The sequence below is a fragment of the Mandrillus leucophaeus genome, unplaced genomic scaffold (assembly GCF_000951045.1).
Source record: "Mandrillus leucophaeus isolate KB7577 unplaced genomic scaffold, Mleu.le_1.0 Scaffold159, whole genome shotgun sequence".
Lineage (NCBI taxonomy): Eukaryota > Metazoa > Chordata > Mammalia > Primates > Cercopithecidae > Mandrillus > Mandrillus leucophaeus.
In genome coordinates, this window is record NW_012101576.1 from 5,216,344 (window position 1) to 5,239,742 (window position 23,399).

The following is a 23,399-nucleotide window of genomic DNA, read 5'->3' on the forward strand; positions in this document are numbered from 1 at the left end:
TCTGGATTCTTCAGGCTGCAGTTCAATTTGGTTTTTCAAATTCCTGCCCTGATAGAAGGATCTCATTTGTGGGGTAGGCAGGCAATGTTTTAATTACGCTTTTTGTCCTTAAGAAATTCCAGGGAGAAAAAAGTCCTGGTTTGTGGCCAGAAAGGCAAAAAACAACAGAAATCAGCTATGACTGTAATCCTGGACTTGTCTGTGGCACAAAGAGTTAATGGGACAGTGGTCAGGGTGAGGAACATTTTTTCTCAGGGCTGGAGAAGCCCATATGGCTCAAGAAAAGATTTTGCAACATTTAGTACGGGGCAGCCCTGTCTGGGCGCTGGGGGCTGCCACTCAAAGAGTTAAGCTAGTCTTATGCCTGGGAAGGCGTCAGGGAAGGAGTGAGCCTGCAAGGACAGGGACCTCTATGCCCCAGAGCAGTGAGGTGCAGAAGGGGTGGAGTGGGAGGGGGTGAGCTGAAAAGTGTGGCCAAGGAAGCAAAGTGTAGGCCCAACTTTTTTTGCCTTGTTTGACCAGCCTTGGCACTGCCCTCCGGCTCTCCAGGGGAAAAGCTGCAGTTCTGCTCTTGCAACACAAGGAGCAGACTGGAGAATTTAGATCTGCGTCACAGAGCTCAGAGAGAGAGAGAGAGAGAGAGGGAGAGAGTGAGAGAGCGAGCGAGCAAGCAAGCTCCGTCGATAGGTCTGCTAGCAACAGCCGTGCTGCAGCAGAGAGAGAGAGAGAAATCAAGAAACAAGTCATAGCAACACCGGGCACCAGGTTCTGCCAGCTCACTTGCTGAGCGTTCAGAGATCTGTCGGGGCCAGAGGCCTCTGGGTAGCCTAGGCTAAGGAGATGACACGCAAGGTGGCACGGGCGGTTCCCGCGGGGAGGAGGTGGGGTGGTGGTGGGGGGCAGGGGTGGGAGCAAGAGGTTGCGGGGCGACAGTGGAAGGTTTGATGGGACCAAATTCTGGAACATTCGGGACTGCGGCACCTTACGGCGGGACCGAGATTTGGGTCTGCGCAGGCGACGATGGGTGGTCCGACGGGCTTCAGGACTTGATGGCGTAACCCCCTTCTTCCCCCACGTATGTATTTGCTGGGATCAGGGGCGCTGTCTCTGTGTATGTGGGTGCTCTGTCTTTCTCACCTTCTTTCTCGATTTTTGCTATTTATTTCTCTGAGGGAGGGTTTCTTCCCACTTTAATTTCTTTTCCCTAGTGTCAGCTGCTCAAGCCTGACCAGGGTAGAGGAGAGAGGAGTGAACCATCCCCTGCTTCCCACCTGACCTCCCAGCCTTTACCCTATTTCCTTCTAGTGGACAGACAGACTGGTTCTCCAAGTTGTTTGGGTGTCAGCGTCCATCTGTCTGTCCGTGCAGGTCTTGTGTGGAAGGTAGGGGAGTGAGAAGTGCCAAAAGGAAGACAGAGGGACAGTTTTTTCCCAGGGGTTGTCTTATTGGAAGGTCTGGCCCTGGGAATCTGAGGCTGGTGGGGAGCCGAGTGGCCAGGGTGGGGTGTGGGCTGGGAGAAGTGGGGTAAAGCTGGTAGGTTTGTCACTGCGTAGTTGGGAAAAGTGGGGAATGGTGACGCAGTCACTGTTGCATCTGGTTAGGAGCTCTATGGGGACAGGTAGTGAGACTCCTGGGGTCCCTGTGGCCAGCTGAGAGGGGTTAAGGATGAGCTGAGAAGGGAAGCTAGCATTTAGAGATTAAATGTCATCCTTTTGGCGTTGGAAAGTTGTTTACCTTGCGCTCTCTGTGTCTCCATGTTGGCTCCCTTCCAGTTCACATGTGATGGCCTTCCCTGTACTGCTGCATCATTAACTAAGTGACTGAGCTGGCCTTCCATTGGCCAGGGGAGGGCTCTCCCTCCAGACACTTCCTCTGATTGGTGGGTGGGCCAATGGCAGGTGAAAAGCTTTTTTTGATTGGCTCAGGGCAGGGTATCAAATCTGAATTTGCATTTCACTTGCTTAAAGGGGAGCGGGGAGAAGCCCAGCAGCTTTCTAAAATCTCTTTAGGGGTGTGCGTAGGCTCCTGTGTCTATGCCTGCTTTTGACTGCCCAGTTGAAGCCTCTTCCTATGCCTTTTAAAATTTCACGCACTATAAGGAGGAAGAGCTCGGGGCTCCCAAAACTTTTTATTTAGAGGGAAGAATCCTAGGGAGATGGGTATGCAGAGGGTTGACCAAATTGGAAAAAAAAATTTATTCTGTAGTTTGGTGTTGGAAAAGGGAATTTTCCAATCAGCCACACCTCGGTGTTGCGGCAAAATAATTCTTGGCTCCCCTGGAAACGCATGGGCAAGGTAGGGCAGAGCTGCTGCTGCTGATACTGCCACCACCCTGGGCTTCCTGCTGACTCTGGGCTACTCCCTGGGGACAACAGATTTGCATTGACGTCCGGGGCTGTCCAGAGGCCCTTAAGAGCCAGTTGTGAGCTGAGCCCAGTATGGGAAAGATCTGCCTTCTGGAAGCTACTGCTACGTGGTGCTTGGAAAGGTGAGGATGGGGGACTGACCCCAGGAAACTGCTTGGAAACTGCGTATTTGGTGGGATTTCCAGAAAAGTCAGCGGGAGACGGGAGGTTTGGAGGCCCCGGGTTAGAAAGGTTTGTCAGTCTAGGGAATGAGGAGAATCAGAATAAAACTAGGGCAGCAGGCTGTTCGCCTTTGGTTGGGGGAGGGAGGCCTCGAAAAATCAGGGTCCCGGCTCTCTAACCTGTCTTTGTCGCAGGTCTCACATTTGTGGGGAGGGGGTTTACCAAGACCTGCGCCATGCGCAGTGGCCCCCACCCGTGACTGCGCATCTGGAAGCGCAGTGCGCCCTGGGTCTCTGGCCTAGGACGAGCACCGCCCTTCTTATTACATAACTGAGGGCATGGCACGCGCCTTCTCGGCCCTTCCTTGCAACCCTACCTTCTTGCTCCCCAGGGCCCATAGAGCTGGGGAGGGTCTGACTGGGGAGCAGTGAAGGTCTCCAATCCCTGGGAGGGCTAACTCTTGTCTAGTTACTGGCAGGAGCTAAGCTTGAGGACAAAAGTGGTGGTTTTCTAGCCTCATCTTGGGGAAGAGGCTACAGAACATCCTTCGGAGTGCCCCATACCACCTATGACCCCTAGGGCCTCTCTGGTGGAGGGAGTGGCACCCTTCTTTCACTCATGTCCCGTCTGATTTTTGAGAGGATGTTTCTGAAGGAAAAGACGTGATGATTGTGGGGGACTTGGTTGGAAGGTAGTTTTGACAGTTTACTCCCCTTGTCACTGGCTTCCCCTCCTTTTCCTGGGTGGGTTTATGATCTTTCTGGACTCCTCTGATGAGCTGCCATTTTGGAGCCATTTCTGCTGGTCTCCGACATGGTGGCGTTGGTTTTTCTGTCCTGCTGTGCCAGTTCCGCAGAGTGGGCGGGGGGGCGGGGGCTATGACGGAGGAGGGGAAGGGGGGGCAAAAGCACAGCAGAGGCGGGCACAGTGGTGGCTGCCGCAGTGAAGGTGGCTCCAGGGGCAGAGCCACCCAGTCCCACCCTTGGACACAGTCCTGGGTGGGGATTCAGGTGGAAGGCATCTGGGTAGGGGTTCACCACCTGGGCCTGGCTTTGCCAGAGTGTGGGTTTCCCATGTCCTCATCAGCCTGATGCTTGGAGTAGTTCGGAAAAGCCGAGTGTCTGAATGAGAGTGGAGGCAGAGGCTCAGCAGCTCATCTCAGACGTGTCAGACCCGTGGTTTGTGTTCCCCAAATAGGCTCTGTCTCCAGCAGCCTCCCTGTGGGGACAGGGAAGTGAGGTACATGGCAGCGTTGAGGATCTGTTCGGATGGTCCTGTCTGCTTACTGTTTGTCTTCTGTTTCTCCTTCATGACCCCTGCCAGTGCCATGGTTCCAGCTGTAGTCCTCTTGTGAGGCTCCCCGCTGCCCATTCCCCCTCTCTCCAGGCCCTTCTGCGTGCAGCGGCCATCTTGTCTTTCTTGCTCAGAAACTTAAAATGGTTTCTCATCATTCCCAGAGTAAAATTCCTTCCCTTTAGCGTGATGCTCAATGCTATCCGTAACTGGCCTTAGGTTTTCCTGTACAGCCTTACTTCTCTCAGTTTCTCTTGGTGGACCACAGGTTCCAACAAAACCAGGCAACTTCCTTTTCTTGCTTTTCCTATCTGTTTTCAACAGTGATGTTTTCCATGCCTCCTCTCCTCTGCATCCACCTGTGGGAGTCTCACTTTCTCCATGGACCTCTCCTGATTTCCTTTGCAAGAAGCAGTTCTCATAACCACCCTTGCCCCTTCGGCCAAACTTCAAGATAGTCTGTCCCTTTTTATGGTACTTTTGTTGGGTTGTTATTCTTTGTGTATAAGTCTTATGTCACCTATCAAATTGGGAGCTCCAGGAGGGAGTCTAGAGAAAGGAGAAGGAAAACAAATACCTATTTGGTGCCTTCTGTTTGACCGATACCATGTTAGACACTTTCCCTGCAGTTACTTCATTTATTTCTTTCCATAGCCCTGTGAGGAGCATCCCATGGCTACTAAGTGGTCTGGTCATGACTAGAACCCTGGTCTTCCAAAGCCTTTACATTTTTCCTCTCTGAATTCTTGGTGTTTACAAGATGCCTGTTATGAAGTAGATCCCCAAAATGTGCCTATTTAAGGAATTTTGTAAGTCCCTAATGCTCTGAGGGAGTTTGCTCAGTCTTGTGTCCATGGTCTGGGTCCCTTAGCTGTTCCTTGACACTGTCATTAACTTTCTCCTCTTCCTTTGCGGGCAGGTTCACTCAAGATGATGGCTTTTTTCTTGTAGCTGAAATTGATGGATTAACTGACTCAGTTATCCTGGTTGCCTTCCTCGTGCAAGAGGAGGAAGAGGTGGAGTGGGATATAGCATCTTCAAAGCCAGAATAAGCTCCAGAATTAGGGAGCAGGGAGCAGAGACACTGGACTTTGACAGACCTAGGTTTTCATTGTGATCCTGCTGCTGCTTAGCTGAGTGACTTTAGACAAGTCATATGATTTCTCTTAAGTTTTCATGTCCTGGTTCAGTGAGATGGAGCTACTACAACTGTTATACAGAAATGTCTAATATACTGGCAGCAGATAGGTTCCCATCCCTGCCCAGTGGTTTATCAGGGACTTAAAATGAGAGTGTAGCAGAGGGCTAGAGAAGAAATGGGGGAGACAGGAGCTCCTGTGCCCTAAGTAGTGTCACAGCAGGGGCGCGGAGGAGGTAACCTAGGCATTGCGCACCTCAAGCCTGCAAGGAGGTACTGTCCTCCACCTAGCGTAAATACCCCTTTACTTCTGCATCAGGAACATGCTGTGGCATGGAGTGGTGGGGGCTGGCGACAGCAGAGGGAGGGTCAGTGAGCTTTCCCGGGAGTCTTTTGATGCCAGTTAGTTTCCCTTTCTGAATCTCAGCAGTGGCTGCCTGCTTCCTGATGATGCTGCGTCCCATGGGAGGGGAGCTGGGCACCCTGAAGCCCCTCGTTACCGATTCGGGGTCCGCGGAGCAGAAAGTGACGACAGCCAGTGAGTCGTCAGTCGACGGCAATGGGGACCCTGGTGACGGCTGCTTTGTTGTTTTTTTCCTCTTTGGAAGATGACTCAGTGTATCGGGAGCCGGGAGATGGAGCTCTCAGCAGAGTGGCCAGGATGTTCTGTCAACATGAAAGCTGCAAAAACAGCTCGGGGCTCTGAGCTGATCCTTAGCCTGGGGTCATTTTTCAGGGAGGGCTGGACAGAGAAGGCGGCCACTGCCCGGGCATCAGGATGGGGGCGACACCAGGTAACTCAGCAGGGCTCTGGGAACCCTTGTATTTTAGAGTCTGAAAAGAAAATAATAGCTGTGTGTGTTATTAGATGAGCTTGGCAAATAGGGTCACTTTTTGAGTTCTTCCCACTAGTCCCAGATGACAGACATCGTCCTAGGGCCCAGAAAGTCCTCTGGGATTTTTCACCGTAGTTCTGTTTGTGATGGTCTTGGTGGTCATTGCCTTGAATGAAGGGCTATTCGCTTCTTGGGGTTGGGGTGGGCCAGGCCGACATCAGTGAATGCGGGCGCACCTATACCCCCGGAGAAGTGGCTGTGGTGGGGCTGTGGCGTCTTCAGAGTCCTCTGCCGGGCGGCGTTTCAAGATGGCGGCTCCGCGTCGCCGTCACTAAGCTAAAGGCCGGCTCTTGGGCAGCCTCCGTCAGCCTCCCCTTTCCATATTGACCCAAATCAGAGCTTCCCTTCTCCGCTTCATCATCTTCATTTTCTTCTTAGGTGAAACAGTGGGCCTTGAGTTCTTGACCCTTTTAATTTTGTTTGCGTCATCATGGCGGCTGTGGGTTCTAGGCTTTTCTCGATACCGCAACCTTGCGCTATAGGCGCGTGATCCCCGCGCCCCGCCCCGCCCCGCCCCGCCTTCTTGCGACGGAGAGCGAAGATGCACCTCTACTGCCACTGAATGCCGGCCCAGCCGTCCTCCTCTTTCTCTCCTCTACCACCGCAGTGGGAGCATGGGGCAGAGGGGCAAACAATTGTGTATGAGGATGAGGGACAGCCTGGCCCGCGTCCCCTCCCTCCTTTCGCTGGGTACTATTTTTCAGTCTCATGCTTTCCCATGGATGATGCTAGCAGTGACATTTGCCACTGAGCACCTCCTCTTCTCTCCAAGGACCTCCCAGGGTGACTCATTTGGGATCTCTGGTAGGAGTGGCTCCTGGGCCTTGGGAGCCAGAGCGGGGCAGGGAGATGTGACGGAGGTCACATGAGAGAGTTAAGCCGGGCAGGGAATGGGAACTAGCCATCTCCACTCAGAGTGCAAAGGCAGACACAGCCCTTTCATGTCATGTTTTGCACCTGAGTAGAGAGCAGCTTACCCTAAAAAGATTGTTTATGTATATGGACGTTGGAACCTTTCCTGTCTCATTTTCTTTGTCCCAAGCTGTGTATATGATAAGAGCCTGGATTTCGGGCTTCAGGCAGCTCTATGGTCCCTCAGGTTCGTTTTCTGAAAGAGGTGGTAAACAGGTCCTCCTTCATCAGATCCTGTATCCGCTGTCACTGGCCTTTCCCCAGGACATAGGTCCCATGTCATTTTGCCCAACATTGTCTTGCTTCTTTCATTGGCTGGTGGACAGCAGCTGAGGGTCATGAACCCAGAGCCACATACTAACCCCAGATGGGACTCTGGTTGGAATCTGCTCAATTCATTGCCTGGTTGGCTCTCTGAGCTGAGCCCACCTGTCTTCCTTTCTCTTCTTCCTCACAGAGGACTCAGGAGAGCGCAGCTTGCTCTGTGAGTGGGTGACAACCTCTTGGCGACTCAGGCTCAGCTGAGGATGGTGCCAGTGTGCCGGAGACAGCCATCATACTGCCGGATAGAGTGGCTCACTTGCATGTATTTGGAACAAAAAAAGGAGATGCCTGGCAGCCCCGCTCTCTGCAGTAAGTATTCATCTGCATTCTTTTACATTCCTTTATTTCTTCGAACATCAGAAATGGATAGATGTTTATTGAGCCCAGCCACCTGCTATGCCTTCTCCATTCTTCTCCCACACACCCCGCCCTTAGTCCTCCAGAAGAGAGGACTAGATTGATTTTCTCATGCTACTGGATAGCTGCAGAGAAGCTAGAATTTGCTGTTCAGCCCCCACACATCCCCCTCACATTTGGGAGCAGTTGATTTTCCCTAAAACAGAGCCAACCGCCTGTGTCCCTCAGTGCGGAGTGTTAATGGGCTGCCTGGAAGGACCCTGTGTGCCCTCACGGCCCCCAGCCGGGAAATGAGGCTCCCCATTGGCTGGCAGCGGGAGGATGGTCCTTGCCAGCACCTAGCATGGTTCTCTGCCAAGTTCTAGCTCCACATCTCCAGGCTGGTAGGAACCTAGACTATATATAGCATTGTGCTAAGCAATTCTTATCAGACATGTCTGCCCTCCCCTGTGGGAGTGGAGCACTTCTATCAGAGAACCAGAACCTAGAGAGCATGAGCCATCTCCAAGGGCCTTTTATTCTGGGAAGGGGTGTGTGTGTGTGTGTGTGTGTGTGTGTATGTGTGTGTGTATGTATGTGTGTATCTGTGTCTGTCTGTCTGGTTCAGAGCTGCTTACTTTCCTCCTGTGTTTCAGATGCTGATAGATTGAAAGGTCATGCTAGATGAAGGTGCTGATGTGGGATGAGGGCCAGGAGGGGCTGATAGCTCTCCAATGAATATTGAGCTTAGAGGGAGAGAAGCTAGGGGCATGTGACATGGCTGAAGGTACAGTTGTGCCCTACATCAAAGACCAGCCTCCGCTTTCTCTTCCTGGTTTCCTGTTTGCCATGCTTTGCCCAAGGATGTCTTTTGACCTCTCTCTTCCTTCTTTCGGACCTCTTGCATTCCCTGCCTTCCTCTACCACTTCCTCCTCCCTTTGATTTTCTTTAGGATATATGAGGGCAAACACAGTGATTGGCATCCTGGATCTGTGTCTACTCTTCATCCTTACCCCTGTTTGGGGTTTCTGGAGATCTGGCTCCAGTTGGGCAGAGAGGGCTCAGCTGTCCTCTGGAGGAGTTTTGGTGGTGGGTGAGCATGTTGTGCTGGCTGGTTCAGGGCAGGGTGGGTTGGATATTCCCCTCTTTCCTCTCATAGGTGCTGTTGAGCCACCAATTTTTGTGGTTTTGTGACCACAAGTGCTGACTGATGTCACATGACTCCAGTCTTGTCAGTGAATCATCACCAGGCTGCTTACTGGAAACTGGATGCAGCAAGGAAATAGGATTTAACCACTCTCTACCTCCCAGGTAAGTCCAGTGTGGGCTGCTCCCTCCAGCCTTCCCCATTCTCCTTCCTTCCCATGAACACCATTTTCTTATTCCGTTGGGGAATCCTCAGACGTCTCCATTCAGAATCTCCCAAACAATTGTTCTCTTTTTTGCATTCTCCTCCTTCTGGCTTTTCTGTGAATGGGGTTAGTAACCAGCACAGGGTTGGGGGCAGGATGGGCAGCTGAAGTGGTCGGGCTGTGCGGACGTGTGGGAGATAGCTGGGTAGTGTTGCTGGGTGTGGCAGTTGGCAGAGCATTTGGGCCTCCCACAGTAACTGAATAGAAACTCTCCTTGGCTCCAGCATCCAGCAAGAGGTTCTGGGTTTAACCCCTCTGTAATCCTGGGAGCCTTCCTGGTGCCTGGGGATTCTCTCCCCTGTATAGTCTCAGTGGATAGCCTGTCTTAACTCTAGATACATTTTGCCTTGATGGGGCTTAGTCTAGGTTGGTGGTCTAGAGTTTGGACTGGGCTGAGCAGTGAGCTTTGGGACTCTCCCCAGTTCTGGGGTTTCCTTCTATGAGCCATTTTCTTCCTCTACGCTTTCCTTCCCTTTACATTAAAAAAAAAAAAAAAAAAAAAAAAAAAAAAAAAACCCTGGTCCAGTAAGCCATTGCAAAGCATCTCTAGGAAGTTGACAAAGAAATGCTTTTTTTCTGCCTCACTTGTTGCCGGTCACAATAATAGCAGTGGTGATTAAAAATGAAAAATGATGATGGCCTGCAGAATTGGGGAGGTCAGTGGCATCATTGATACATTTCACAAAGCAGACTCTTGGTGCCCGCACATCACTTGGAAGTCTCTCTCCTATCGAGTAGATGACTACAGCATTCTTGGCCAGTAAAGCCAGTTGAAATTAGCCAACAGCAGATTGGTCTGGGCTCTAAAGATAAAAGGAATTATGCTGGGTAATTTTCGGAGGTACCTATGGGATCCTACCTCTGGCCACACAGTGGTCGCCTCTCTCTGCTCATATGTTTCGGTGGGGATGGGGGGTTCGTCTTCCTAAGCTGCTCCCGTTGCTATGCTTCCTGTTATTTTTTATTCTCCTCTGTCCATTTGAGATGAGTCTCTAGGTTGGCTGTGAGCAGCCTGAGGGATCCAGGGCTGTTGGGAAGAATCTGGTGTCTCTTCCTTCAAGGACCCTGACAGTTCTCAGCCCTCCAGCAGTACTGCAGTGAGGGATGGCAGGGGGTGTTGGAGTGGAGAGATATCGACTTGGGTGCAGCTGGGGAGACTGAAAGGAGAGAGCCAAGTCCCTCAAGAAGTATTGGCTAGAGTCTGGCCAGCCCTGGCCGCTGGCTGTGCTTGGGAGTCTCAGCCCTCACATGTGCAGTGCGTCCCGGGGCATAGCTCTTCGTGACCCCCACTCCCACAAATAGCCCTGTCCTTGGTTAGATTGGGAAAACCAGGGTGGGAAGTAAAGGGGAGGTTGGTTTTGCTCCTGGTCATGCAGTTATCTCTGTGGCCTCTGATGTTTCCAGAATTGGGATTGGTGTTTCCCTGCTGATTTTCCTATTTTTGTCCCTCATCTGGTTCTTTTCCTCCTTGCTCACCAGCCTGGGTTCTACACACATGACATGGGGCATTGTGTGTTGCCAATGAGGATAGCAGAACAGTTGGTATCCCCTGAGAGAGGGGCCGACATATCTGGCACTTTTTTCTTGACCTTTGAATTTCTGAGGTCTGGGAGCCAGGAGGCAGCATGGGGCCTTTCCATCTGGGATCCAGCAGAGGTTAACAGAGCTGGTGGCTCTGGAGCCAAGGTGGTATGGCTTGGCTGGGAGTTGTGAGGGAGAGGCCCTGCCAGGGGCCCTGATTGGTCAGCACCTTCTCTATTCCATTGAATCCTGGTCTGGTCAGCTCTGTGAATTGTTTAATGCATATCTTGGCTCTGTCCCCCGGCTCGAGTGTCCCTAAGGCTGCAGCTACAGCTTTAGAGAGGATCTGTACCTTGTGCTGGTCACTTTTTTGGGCATGTTACCTCCCTCTGAGATATGTAAGAGATACCACCGTTTCCTACCAGCTGGCTGTCTGTGGGAGGCCTTCATTTTGCTTTGCTTTTCTGAGACTTGGAGTGACTGTGAGGAAAGCATGGACTGAGTTTGCTTTCTTGCTGGCTCCTTCCCCAAGAACTGCTCGTGGACTGATAAAGCCAGAGAACACCTCCAGGGCCCCATGGCCTGTGCAGAGCCCGGTGCCGTAGTGTCAAGCCTGTGGGGATGGATTGGGGATATGGAGGCAGATAGAGCCACGTGGGAAGGTGGTATGTGTGGTTAGATCACAGGAGCAAGTCCAGGAGAGTGTGGGAGGACAAGTCCAGTGCTCAGCGAGGGCTGCCTATCGTGGCCCAGGATGGATGTGTACATCTCCTGTGAAGGATTTGCATCTGAGTGTCTGATACTGAAGGCAGGATGGTGCCCCGATCAGGGTCTGTAATGAGGCATGAAGTTATGAGATGGGCATCAGAGTTTTTGGTCCAAGGGAAACTGACCTTTTTTAAGGACCCTCCTCTCCTTATCTGATTTCATCCTCAGAACAACCATATGACATAGGGGTCACTTCCCTTTTATAGTTAAAGAAACTGATTAAGTGACTTAACCCAAGGTTATGTATTTGGTAAGTGAGGTTATTGAGATTTAAATGCATGCACTTCTTATTCCAAAGCCTCTACGTTCTCCTTACTCTTTTGGGCTGAAGTCAGACATTTTTGTGAACTAAGATCCTCAGAGGACTGATGTGAACTAGAGCGAAAAGGCAGACACCCAGAGGAACTTTCCAGTCACTGGGGACAGTTGTGCCACATTCCTTTTGGGGGAGGCAGGGCAGACGCAAATGCCCTTTGGTAGCCATGGACAGGCACAGCTGAGTAAGGCCAGTACATGGCGTCTGCTGCTGTGTATGGAGCCTCTGCTATATGCCAGGGGCCGTGCCAGGCGCTGTAGATGCAGAACTCAACAAAGTCAAGTTTCCGCTTTCCTGGGGCATACATTCTAGTGTGGAGAGACACAGCTAATAATGACTTTTAAAAAGAATTCAAAAATGTACAGGATAGACATCTATGGAGATTGTGTGGGGATGAAAAGGGGGACCCCCACACACATAAGGAGGAGAATCCAGATGATGGTCAGAGGAATCTAGAGACTTAGGAGCTCAGCCACCTGCAGCCACATCAATTGAGCTTTCCTTCAGGGAGTTAGGACCGGCACAAACTGACCCCCTCTTTTTTCCTAGGGAAATCCATCCAAGGTCCCCATAGCTTACAGGAACTTGTCATGAGTCAGGGATCAAGGTGGGGTAGATGTCAAGCCTTTGGTCTCCAGCAGACCGGTTCTCTCCTGTCTGCCACGGTTGCCGTTGGCTTTCCGCCTCATGCCCTCCTAGGCATCAGCTGACTTCTTTTCTCGGGCTGGCCACTGTGCCCTATACTTGCCATGCAACACAGGGAAACATGCAGGTTAGATCTTTGCCGAGCCACTGGTCAAATGTTCCTGCAGGGGACTGGTTCTGAACTCAGCCTGTCCTGCCAGGACAAGCCGTTCCCAGAGTTAATGGTCTCGGGATAGGGAAGGGATGGGCACCAGGCATAGAGAAGTGACCTGTGCCAGATGCTTGGTTGAGCTCTGTGTCTTGAGAGGCAGAGGCAGGTTGGTGGTGCTGGGGACAGGGCAGGCATGTGTCATGTGTTCAGCGCATGTAGCTCCAGGGCTCGGGACTTGTTTACTTGGTGGAAGAGACAGCGGACCTGCGAGTCAGGCCATGTGATTCTTCGCTCCTTGGCTGATCGTGGACAGCTGACCCATCAGACTGCACACACTGCCATCTGCTGCCAGAGGTCTGAAGTTGCACAGAGATGAGGTAGTGTAGTTGGGGGTGCTCAGGGAGGAGGAGGGTCAGGAAAGTGGGGTTTGTATTGCTCTGTGTTGAGGAGTCAGCAGACCTTGATTCTGGTCCTAGCTCTTGTTGGTAAAAACTCACTCACTTTCGTCCTTTCACCTCCAGTTTCATTATCTGTGAAATGAGGGGATGGAATCAGAATCTCTTTGGAGGTTCCAGCTTTATCCTGGGGCCTCCCTGAATGTTCATGGAGATCTTCCTTAGCCAGTAATTCAAGATGAGGAAAACTAGGCCCAGGTTTCCACAAGAGAAGGGGAGGGATCTTGATGACCTGTCTCAAAGCAGCTGAAGAGGTACGGTTAGAATTAGGGTGGGTGGGTGGGAGGAGGTAGATTTTAAAGAACCTCCCAGAAGTGGAAGCAGAGGGCTGGAGGTTTCGCGAAGGTGTTGATGAGGATCCACCGGGTGGCAGGGGACATGGCTACGGGCTTCTCCTGGGAGGCTTGTTGGAGATGGGGTTATGTGGGAGCTGCTGGGGGGCTTGCTCTCCTGCTCTAGGAGAGATGCTCCATCCTGTCTGGCCCTAAACCCTGGAGAGAGAATGCAGCTGTGGGTTGAGGGAGAGTCTGCGCCCCTTGCTTTCAGGAAGTTTTCCTTTATATTTAGCCTTCTCTTTTCACGTGTGTTTTGAGGCCCTCGACTAAAAAATTAAATTTAATTTAAAAAAAAAACAATGAAAAAAAATTTAAAAATATCTCGGAGCCACTGGTTCCATTTTTGCTTTTTAGTCTTGAGTCACGCTTAAAAAGATAGCAAAATAAAACACATGCAGGGAAGCCAAAAGTCCCAGGCCCAGCCAGACTGGGGCTAGGAGTGGCTGGGACTCTGGCCTAGCTTCTCCACGGCAGTGTTACTCCCAGACATACACCACTTCTGCAAGGCTGTGTGGGTAGGAGCCCCTGGGGCTGAGGGGGCACATCATGCAATCTGCTAAGCAGAATGTAGAGTTTTAAAATAGCTACATTTCTCCAAGACACTATCTGCTTGCCGCTTTGTGGGATGTTTACCTGGGATTAATAATAGCTGAGTGCCACCCCACTGCCAGTATGGAATAGCAAACAGCGATCTGGGCTAGGACTCAGGCAAGAGAGGAATTGAGTAATAACCATCATGTCAGCTCATAGTTCTTTTCACACTTGCTGGCTCATTTGGTCCTCACACAGCCCTGAGAGGGTAGGTGGTCTTATCCTTGTCGTTGGTAAAACTCAGCCAGAGAGTCCATCCTGCCAAGATCTAACTGCTTGTAGCTGCTTCTCGCGGGTCTCCCATTCAGGTCCTCTGACTTCAGCTGTCATTTTCTTGGGGTTCTGACTAGTGGGTCAGCGACAGGAGTAGGGGAGTGGAGTCTTTGGCAGTTTCCTTAATTTCTGAAGGCCTTAGAGGGCCTAGAAATTCCTTTTCTATATGTTGAATGGGAAATGAAACCTCAGCATGTCCAGGTCCTCCAACTCTCTGATTCTTCAGACTTCTTGGAGCTCTTGTGAGAACTGGCTTGCACTTCTTGGCTGGGAAGTCAGCCACTCACCATGTGTTCTTGGAGAGGTTTCCTGTATTTGGAAGCTTCTGGAATATGTGATGCATCAAACCACTGTGACACATCTGTATGGCACCTCATGCCTATGCACACAGGCATGCATCTGCTGAGTGCAGCTCACTTAGAGATGAGGCCCAGTGTGGGGTCTTTGAGATTTTTTCAACACATTTGTAAGAGATGCCCTGAGCCTTGCCCAGCATGCATGTTGTGTGTATGCTACCTGTTTGCTGGCTAATGTACAGCAGCTGCTGGAAGCCTTGGCTAATGTACAATGTAAAGTAAGGGACTACAAAGACTGGCTTCAGCTCTGAGTGTCGCCTTCATGATTGACTTGAAAAAGTAGGGCTTACCCACAGAGAGAAAGGTGGGTAAGAGAACTCATGGGTGTCAGTTTTCCTTAAAGGCAGAGCATAACCCCCCAGTCTTTATAAGGGCTGCTAAGGCAGAGTATTGGACAGCAGGACTGCTTGGCCAGTTAGCCCTCTGAGTGACCTTTGTTTAAATAGACCTGGAATTTGTATGAAGGGGGAAATAATGGTTTATCTTTATTTACAGCTGATTTAGCCACGATGGTTTAGACTTTTTCTGGGGATATTCCTTTAGGGCGATTGAGGCTGGACAGGGCAGCATGCATATGTGTCTCTGAATGTCCGTCCTTTTGTATTTCCGGAATACATCCTTGGCTCATACAGAAACCCTGTGATGGGGAATCCACAGCGGAATTGTTTTAGTGGATAAAGCCTTCTGTAGCTTCATGTGTGAAGATTTGTCATGTTGGACCCATGTTGGACCCAGTTCATTCTGTTCACTTGAAGGATGGAAAAGAGAATGGGCAGAATTTCAGCAAGGAGAGTGATTTGGGCTAGACTTCTGAGAGAACTGTGCATCACCTCTGCTGAGGGTTCCTGAGGAAAGATGAAGCTTCTTTATTTGAGGTAGGAGACTGGGTGTCCTCCACAGGATCCTCCCAGTCCAGAGTCTGTGGCACTTTGAGATGGTCCCTGGAACAGCATGAGGTCTGGGTGCCAGGATCTAGAGCAGGCATTTCTCTCCATCTTTCCCATCTGCCTTCAAGACAGGCCCAAGCTGGATGGAATTGAGGGGATACATGGGCAGGGTACACCAGTGTAGGCATCCAGCCTGGAACTTTGACCTTGTTTCTCTTTGCAGAGAGAACTTCTGGCACTGATCTTAAGGAACTGGTGTTACTTGCATATAAAAAAAGAGAAAGTCATGTTGTCCCTCATCTTTTCCAGGAAAGAGCCCTGAGCTGCTCTAATCCTATGATGCGGAGGGAGGAGGGCCATGTAGAGGACGCAGGGCCAGACATAGTTTGCTGGGAAGAAGGTAGGAGGTGGGAGAGGAACATCCCAGGGCAGGCCCACAACTCTGGGAGCCACGTTGCATGCTATACTAAAGACACAGGGATGTGTTCAAATGGGCCTACTATTTAGAGGTAACCCAGAGTCTGAAATAAATCAGTTAGTGGCTAAATGAGAGTTGTATTAAATGTGGAAAATCATATATTCTTTTGTGTCATCACCACCTACAGATTTAGCATCAAAAGTCCTGAAAGGCTGAGGATGGTGAAATGAGCCCTGTCTGTAAGATCATGCTTATTATATATTGACTTTTTGTCTCTCTTCGTTCCTATTTCCCACTCTTTCTTATTCCTTAGGTCTACATGAGTATTTATTTATGCATGCAGTTGTGTTATTTCCTTGGGGTACAGTTCTTCCAGTGTCATTGGCATCAATGAATGTGTGACTTTGATTTCAAATGTAAACAAACCACTGGCTTACAGCAGGCACCAGCCATCTCTGAGACAAGGGCTCCGGCAGCTGCCTGCAGACGCCCTTCCCCCGTAGCCCTGTACTGTTTCGGCCGGATGCCTGAGATGAGAGTCAAGGGTGTCCTTGCAGGGACCTGCTCGACCCCACGTCATGTGTCCTGCTTGGTGGGTGGTGCTCACACATGCATCTTCCAATCTTATTAGCTGGTACTGCTTTTCACCTTGACCCGAGGAGTGGTGTTGGAAGTTTGAGACTGTACGTACCCTGCTAGGGGGCCAGAGATGACAAGCCCAGACAGAGAAGAAGGGAATGCAGGCTCCTGGCCACTAGCCTCTCTCAAGACAGGTGGACTTTGTGTTAAGCGAACTCATTTAATCTTTTGGGCCTAATAGAAGTGATTTGTATTTTCTCTCCTTCTCTCTTTTCCCTCCTCTCTGTCACTCACCCTCCCCCCACTCCCCAGCCTCCAAAGAATTTAATCTGCTGGACAACAAACAATACTGTTATAAAACTTTGAAAACAAGAGGGCGCGGCCTCCCTGACAAGGAGAAGGGCATGCTGGGTAACGGCCCGAGGGAGCGTGCCAGGCCTGAGATGGAGTCGGGCGAGAGCCCAGTTGGCTGGGTACCTGGGCGCCTGCCCCTGCATAGCCCACTAGCCGCACCATCCCCAGGCCAGAGGGGAAGGAACCGAAACAAAAGGGGGGGCAGAGAAACGCTTGAAAAGGGAAGTTGCACATGTTCCCCTCTCTCTGATCTGATGGGAATGCACTAGACTGTGAAACTTCCTCCTCCACCTCTTCTCCCGAGCCCCTCCCTCCCTCTTACCCTCCTTCCTCCTCTCTCCTCCCTCCTTTCTCCTCTTTCCTCCTCCTCCCTTCTGCTACTCACTATTCTTGAGCCTGGCAGACAGAGGTCCTGATAGCAGAATGAGGCTGGAATAGCACCATAGGTGCAGCTACCAGCTGGGCCAGCCAAAGGAGAAGGAGAGAAAGTGGGCTCGCAGTTGGCTTTGGACTCCAACCTACCCTCTGTCTGGCCCAGCCTCCTTCCCTTCTATTAGGGAAGTGGAACCACGTCATGTCACAGGGTGTGCCCAGTCCATGTGTGTGGACCAGGTGTGTGCCCAGGTACTGGGGAGAACTGCCAGCCAGAGGTTAGTTCAGGAAGCACCCTGGGTTTCCTGGTGCCCCCCTCGGGCTGTGCTCTGCTCTGGGGAAGGTGTTTGACTTGTTGAAATGCTCTCTCCTTTGAGATGCTGTGCTCTCCCTCCAGGGAGAAGCAGAGGCTGTGCTGCAGAGGCTGGGGCATGCCTCTGGAGGAGCTCTTGGGAACAGGAACGTGCTTCTCCCAGCGAGAGCAGCCATGCCGTCTTGTGAATGTGGTGCCTGGTAGGATACTGCGTCTGTTAGTTACTTCTTCTTGGTGGCTGAAGGAGGAGGTCACCAGCTCTGCCTTGGGGAGGTGCGGAAGCTGGGCTTTGGGGCGTCTCCTTCCCTACCTCCAGAGTTAGATTTCACCTGAGACTGTGGTTTCACTTTTGAGTCCATCTTCACTGAGTCAAGCAGATAACTTAGGAATGACCAGGGAGCAGCGTTGGTTTGCCTTTGGATCTGCATTGGTTTGGACCCGAGAACTCTGTGGTGGCCATTGTGTTTGTGTAATAGACCATTGGTATGCTCATTTTTCCTCTCGCGGAAAGCACTAGCTTCCTTGAAAGCAGTTCAGGGCCATGCCTATCCTTCTGTGCCAGAGCTGAGCCCTTCTACTGGGGGGATGTGGAGACACCCGAGCCCCAGTCTTCATTCCACTCCTCCTCCTCCCCTTTGCCCTCCACTGTCTTTTGCTGTCCCCCCAGCTTATCCCAGGGGCAGGGTAACCTTGGTGCATCCTCCTATCCAGCCAGCAATCCCGACCAGGGGCCCTGTGCCTGGACTGAGTCTAGGCTTTTTGTCAGTAGTGTTAAGGGATGGACGGAAAACTGAACTTTTAGGAGTGCAGCTGCCTAGGAACATAGACCTCCATACCTCTGACCTAGGGGAAACCAGAAAAACTGATACTGGGTCCACCATAGGCTTGGAAGGCTGTAATTCTTGCGTTGTTACCTGAGTAGCAGTTTGAGGGGCACTGTGGGTTTGGAGGATGTGATTCCCACACTGGGGCTCAGGGCCTGAGAAATGCAGTGGTCCCTGGGTTCTGAGTCCTCCTTTGAAGGCCACCCTGCCAGAAAGGAAGAGCCTAATGGAGGTTTCTGGGGACTTTGGGCCAGCCAGTAACTCCATGCTCCCTCTTGCCCACCCTTGGCCCCTCATGTGTTTACCCTTCCTTTTATCACCCTTCCCTCTGATTCACAGCCGCCACCCCGGCAGCTAAAGACAAAATGTCCAGGCTGCTGCCTAGAATGACAGGAAGCTGGGCTGCCCTTTCAGTTTATACATGCAATGGCCTGGGACTGTCTCTTGAGGGCAAGACATTCCCCTTTTACAAAAGAGCCTTCCCCAGGCCCCTCTCTCACCAAGATGAGCTCTTCCTTACTGCCAGGAGCCCTGAAATCAGCATTCCCAGAGGAAAGAAGATGGCCATCTGGGCTTGGCTTCCGGCTCCCCCCATCTGGCTGGAACACACATCAGTCACGTAAGTAGCTGTGACTCAGCACCCAGCGCTGCCTTGGCAGAACCTTCCCACGTTCTGGATTTGCACACAGTGTGGTAGCGCAGCACAAGCAAGCAGGGTTAGGCAACTGGGGGCCAGTGTCTGTTTGTTCAGTGGGTTTGCTTGTAGATTTCAGAAACGAGAATTCCTTCACCTTCCCATTTTCCTCCAGTGTTATTTTTTACGTACCATGCTAGGCTTTAAAGACAAAGCATCATTTACAGAATGAAGCAGAAGCTGTCTTTGCATCTCCAAACTGTTTTTAACCAACAGCCTATAGATTGTATTTAACCCTCAGATGTGTTTGGCCTGCACGGGTTTTGGTTTTGGTTTTGGTTTTGGTTTGAGACAGGGTTTCACTCTGTAGCCCAGGCTGGAGTACAGTGGCACAGTATCAGCTTGCTGCAACCTCTGCCTGCCAGGCTCAAGCAGTTCTCATGCCTCAGCCTCCTGAGTAGCTGGGACTACAGGTGTGTGCCATCACACCTGGCTAGGGTTATTTTAATGTATCTGATTTTGCATGCATTTAGACAAAGTACGGCCACTCCAGGACACTGTATTTCTGCTGCCTGCTGTTACCACTTCTCTGTCTCAGGTTTCCTGCCTGAGCCCTCTGAGCAGCCTACCTCAGCCTCCTCTCTTTACATGTGAAGACACTGAAGCCCATTCAGGGCAAGTGGCAGGTCCCTGTTCTCAGAGTTGGGGCCAAGCAGGTATTAAAACCATTGTGTTCTGATTCTCTGTGTGCCCAGGCAGATGAATGCCCTGGTGTGAGGTGGAGAAACCTCCAGGTAGAATGTGGGGACAGAAATGGACCAGGCTGGAGTATAGCTCCCACACCTTTTCCCTGCATGGCAGCACTCACAAGACTGACATACCCACCCTTCTGGGTGGGTGGTTTTCCTCCCCAGACAGCCATGCCAGCCCTTTCACCCTCGGCCAGTTTGTTTGGAGTCATTAGGCTGAGGTGGGTAAAACCCGTCACCCTCCTTGGATGGCAGCAGGCCGGGGTTTTCACGGGCTGCCGCCTTACAGGTCTAGGTGGCCTTCAGGCATGGTACCAAGGAGAGCAAGCCCCTTCCAGCCCTTGTCAAACTAACTGGCTGCTTCCTAGCAGGGAACAGCCACCAGCTTGCTTCAGCGAAGAGTCATTGCTCAGCTAACTCTGAGAGGAGAAAACTGGTTCTGTTGGGAGGGCTGAGACCTGAAGGACCCTTTTTAACCAGTGGAATTGGAAAGGCAGAGGATTTCAATACTAACGTGATTTTTTCTCCACTTCTTTTAGAGTGTTTAATTAAAGTGATGCATTGTTAATGACTTCTTATCTCTTCTTCCAGAGAGTTAAGAGTTAAATTTTAGAATCCAGGAGTGGGGACCCAGACTCTGGCTTCTGTTAATTCCCTCAGTGGCAGTGGCCCCCTGCTATGCACAGCCCCTCTGCTGGACTCCGAATGGTCCCTTACGGGTAGCAGGAGAGACGTTAAATAATCACACTGATGACCAAGTGAGATAAGTGGCTACTGAAGGAAAGAACTTGAGGCTGGCGAGGACCACTTAACCTTCTAGCAAGCTGGGCTAGACTCAGGGAGGCTTTCCTGAGCTGAGGGGAGGATGACTGAAGTTCCCTGGAGTGGTGGGGGGTGGAGGCGGGGCTGAGGGGTGGTAGCCAAGGGAGGGTGAAGGAGAGTATTCCAGAAGAGACAACAACTTAAGCAGGGCCTTGCGATGGAGGGAGGTGCTTTCTGATCACCGCGGAACACCTGTGTGAGGGCTTATAGGAGGGGGTTTGTGGATACTGGTAACTAGAAGTTGATAAGGAAGAGTGGCTAAAATGAAAAGCGGAAAAGTGAGAATCTCATCAAATCCCCTCATTTTACAGGATTTGGACTCCCAGTAATAACTGTCCTTAAACACTGACTCCTGACCTTACAACCAGGCTGTTACCTGGTTAACAAGTCCCAGGTGTTGGCTGCAGTTGTCATCAGTGAGAGCCCTTGTGTGCATATCTGCCCCTGCTCTCCCACCTGTGACTGAGGCTGGCAAGTCCCACCATGGGCCGTAGAGCCTAGCGCTGGTGACAGAATCGCTTGTTGCAGGTTCATCTTTGGCGTCTTTCCCACAGCCACAGCCATGCTGGGGAAAGACAGCAGAGGAGCTAGAGGAGCAGGAGAACAAAGCAAGCTGCCCCAGACCACCCAGCCTTCGCAGAACCCAGATCGTGCTCCTGTCTCCACCTAAGTATAACGTGTTATGTAGTCAGTATGATCCCAATCAGTGCAGAAGTATCACCTAGGAATTTCCTGCCCCACCCACCCTGTTTTGTTCTTAATGAAGTTCAAGAACAAAATGAGATGATAGTCAAGTTATGGAGCAGGCTGCAGTGGGTACAAGGGCGGAAACGCAGTCTTTGGAGTTAGACCTGGGATCTGCATTTATTGGTTGTGTGACTGCAGACAAGTTATTTAGCCTCATTAAGGATGAATTTCTTCTGCAAAAATTGGGATAATATCTGCCCCATACGACTGTTGTGAGAATTAAATATCACAACTTTTGATGTTCAAATTCTATTTCTTACTTCTCCTTCTAGCAACACATACTGTTAGTGCCAGGAACCATAAAAATTATAAGCCTGTATCTGGAGGCCGGAATAATTGGTAGGGAACCTAAAATACACAGTTTCTACCCTGTCTCTTTTCTCTTGGTTATGGTATCAGAGGAAATACACGTATTTTCTTAGCTTCAGACAACCAAAAAAGATGATGCCGTAAGGAGATGGGAAATCTAATTTGGAATACAGTGTGCAAATCTTACTTTCAAGCAGATTTTGAAAATAAAACTCAATTCTTATGTTAGAGGATTATCTGCTTAATACAATTATAGGGTACCAGTTTAAGTCACATCAGAGGTTAAATAAGATTGCAGATTAACGGGGTCATATTTGAATGTTCTGATACTTACGTAAGAGGTGGGAAGGAGGAACGCATGCTCTTCTCAAATAAGAGACATAGAAGAGTTGCCCTGGCCCAGGTGAAAACTCACCTTTGTGTAGCAGCTGGAGCTTCACTCCACAGGCAGATAAGGTGCTTGTGTCCTGATGAAGTAAGAGAATATATCTGGAAACACTTTGTATACTGTGAAATACTATACAAATGCAGGGCAGTATGAATGTAAGTATTAATGTATTTTAATGATAATTTTGGCTATTTCATCATATATAATAACTTATGGTGACTGATATGAAGTTAAGTAGAATTAACCTAGAATTAATGAGTTTTGTATTGCTCTCATCTATTTGAAGCATCAGCTGTGACTTTCATGTTGCTTTGCGCAGCACTGTGTAACCTCCTTTGTGCCTTTCCCATGGAGCACTGTGTCATATCACAAGTAGAACTGCAAGAAGACATTTCTCCTCAGGGCAGAGGCTGGGTCTTCCGATTGAATCTCCCTTCTTTCTTCATTGAGATCCTCTTCTTCTGGAAGCTGGTTTCACATGGTGGCTTAGATTTTTCCATCTTTGTATCTAGCACCATTTGAAATCAGTGTTTTAGGAGTAAGAATTGCAGCACAGCCAAGGGTGGACTGCAGAGGAACTGCTGCTCATGGGACTGGCTCCTCTCCTCCTGCCACTTGAGTCTGTTCGAGAAGTCCAGGGAAGAACTTGAAGAGCAAAATACACTCTTGAGTTTGTTGGGTTTTGGGAGAAGTGACAGTAGGGAAGGGGGTTGTGTTTAAAATAAACACAGTGGCTTGAGCAGGGGCAGAGGTTGTGATGCTATTTCTGTTGACTCCTAGCAGCCGTTACCAGCATGAATGTGTTGGTAGGGCCTTTGAGTGTGGCAGTTGTCATACTCTGTTGGATAACAATGTATTGGGTATCGGTTGTCATGGGGCAGGGGAGAGGGCAGTACACCTGGAGGACCATTTTGTCCACATCAGCACCGTCAGTCTGCTCTTAGAGGATGCCCTGGAGTATTCCCCGTCAGTTGCGGGGCACCCGAAATCAGACTTGCCACCTGGACTGTCGAGGTGCAGACCCTGGGAGCACCACTGGCCCATCTCTTACACAGGCTGACCGATTTCTCCTGGTGTTCAGAGTCTGTTTTTGTCTAGCACCATTTGAAATCGGTTATGATGTAGGGGGAAAAGCAGCAGCCTCGAAGTCTTATGCCAAGTCTGGGCAGCAGCAGCCTGTGGTTTCCTGGAAGATGGATGGGCAGAGAATGGGGAAGGAAGATCATGTTTTTCCCTACTAACTTCTTTAACTGCATGTACGATACGTTATTGCAGAGGTAAGAGATAGTTTAATGGATTTTAAAAAACAAATTACTATAATTTATCTGATGTTCTCAGTTGCATTTTGCTGAAATGTAGTACTGCACTAAATTCTATAAATTGATTGCTGTTGAATTATCTTTCTGTTGAGAAGAGTCTATTCATGCATCCTGACCTTAATAAATACTATGTTCAGTTGATCATGTCTGTGTTTTTCATCTATTATTTCCCATTCATAATTCTGTGACGATAAGAAGTGGGTCCTGAAAAATTAATTTGCTATGCAGATCTTGCCTACTTCATAAAGAATTCAAAGTAGGTTACAGCCAGACAGACATTAAAAATGAAACCCATTAAGTCAAGAATGAAATTCTGTGAGCCAAGAAATGAAATGAGAGAACAGATTAGGGAAGAGAAGAAATGTTGAAGATCAAGGCTGAGGGATGCTCCCTACTGAATGGGAAAATTGTTCTTGGTTCCCCATGGGCTGTA

General features: G+C 50.3%; 1 long non-coding RNA gene across 2 annotated transcripts; it reads left to right on the forward strand.

The window, feature by feature from the left end:
* Positions 1 to 1,988: 1,988 nt before the first annotated feature.
* Positions 1,989 to 23,110, forward strand: LOC105536431. Of its 2 annotated transcripts, XR_001005589.1 has the most exons (6): positions 1,989 to 2,488; positions 5,568 to 5,753; positions 7,225 to 7,400; positions 8,588 to 8,739; positions 18,525 to 18,617; positions 21,967 to 23,110. It is a non-coding gene; the product is annotated as an uncharacterized LOC105536431 (long non-coding RNA). The 2 variants fall into 2 exon arrangements; XR_001005588.1 differs by lacking the exon at positions 5,568 to 5,753.
* The last annotated feature ends 289 nt before the right edge of the window (positions 23,111 to 23,399 follow it).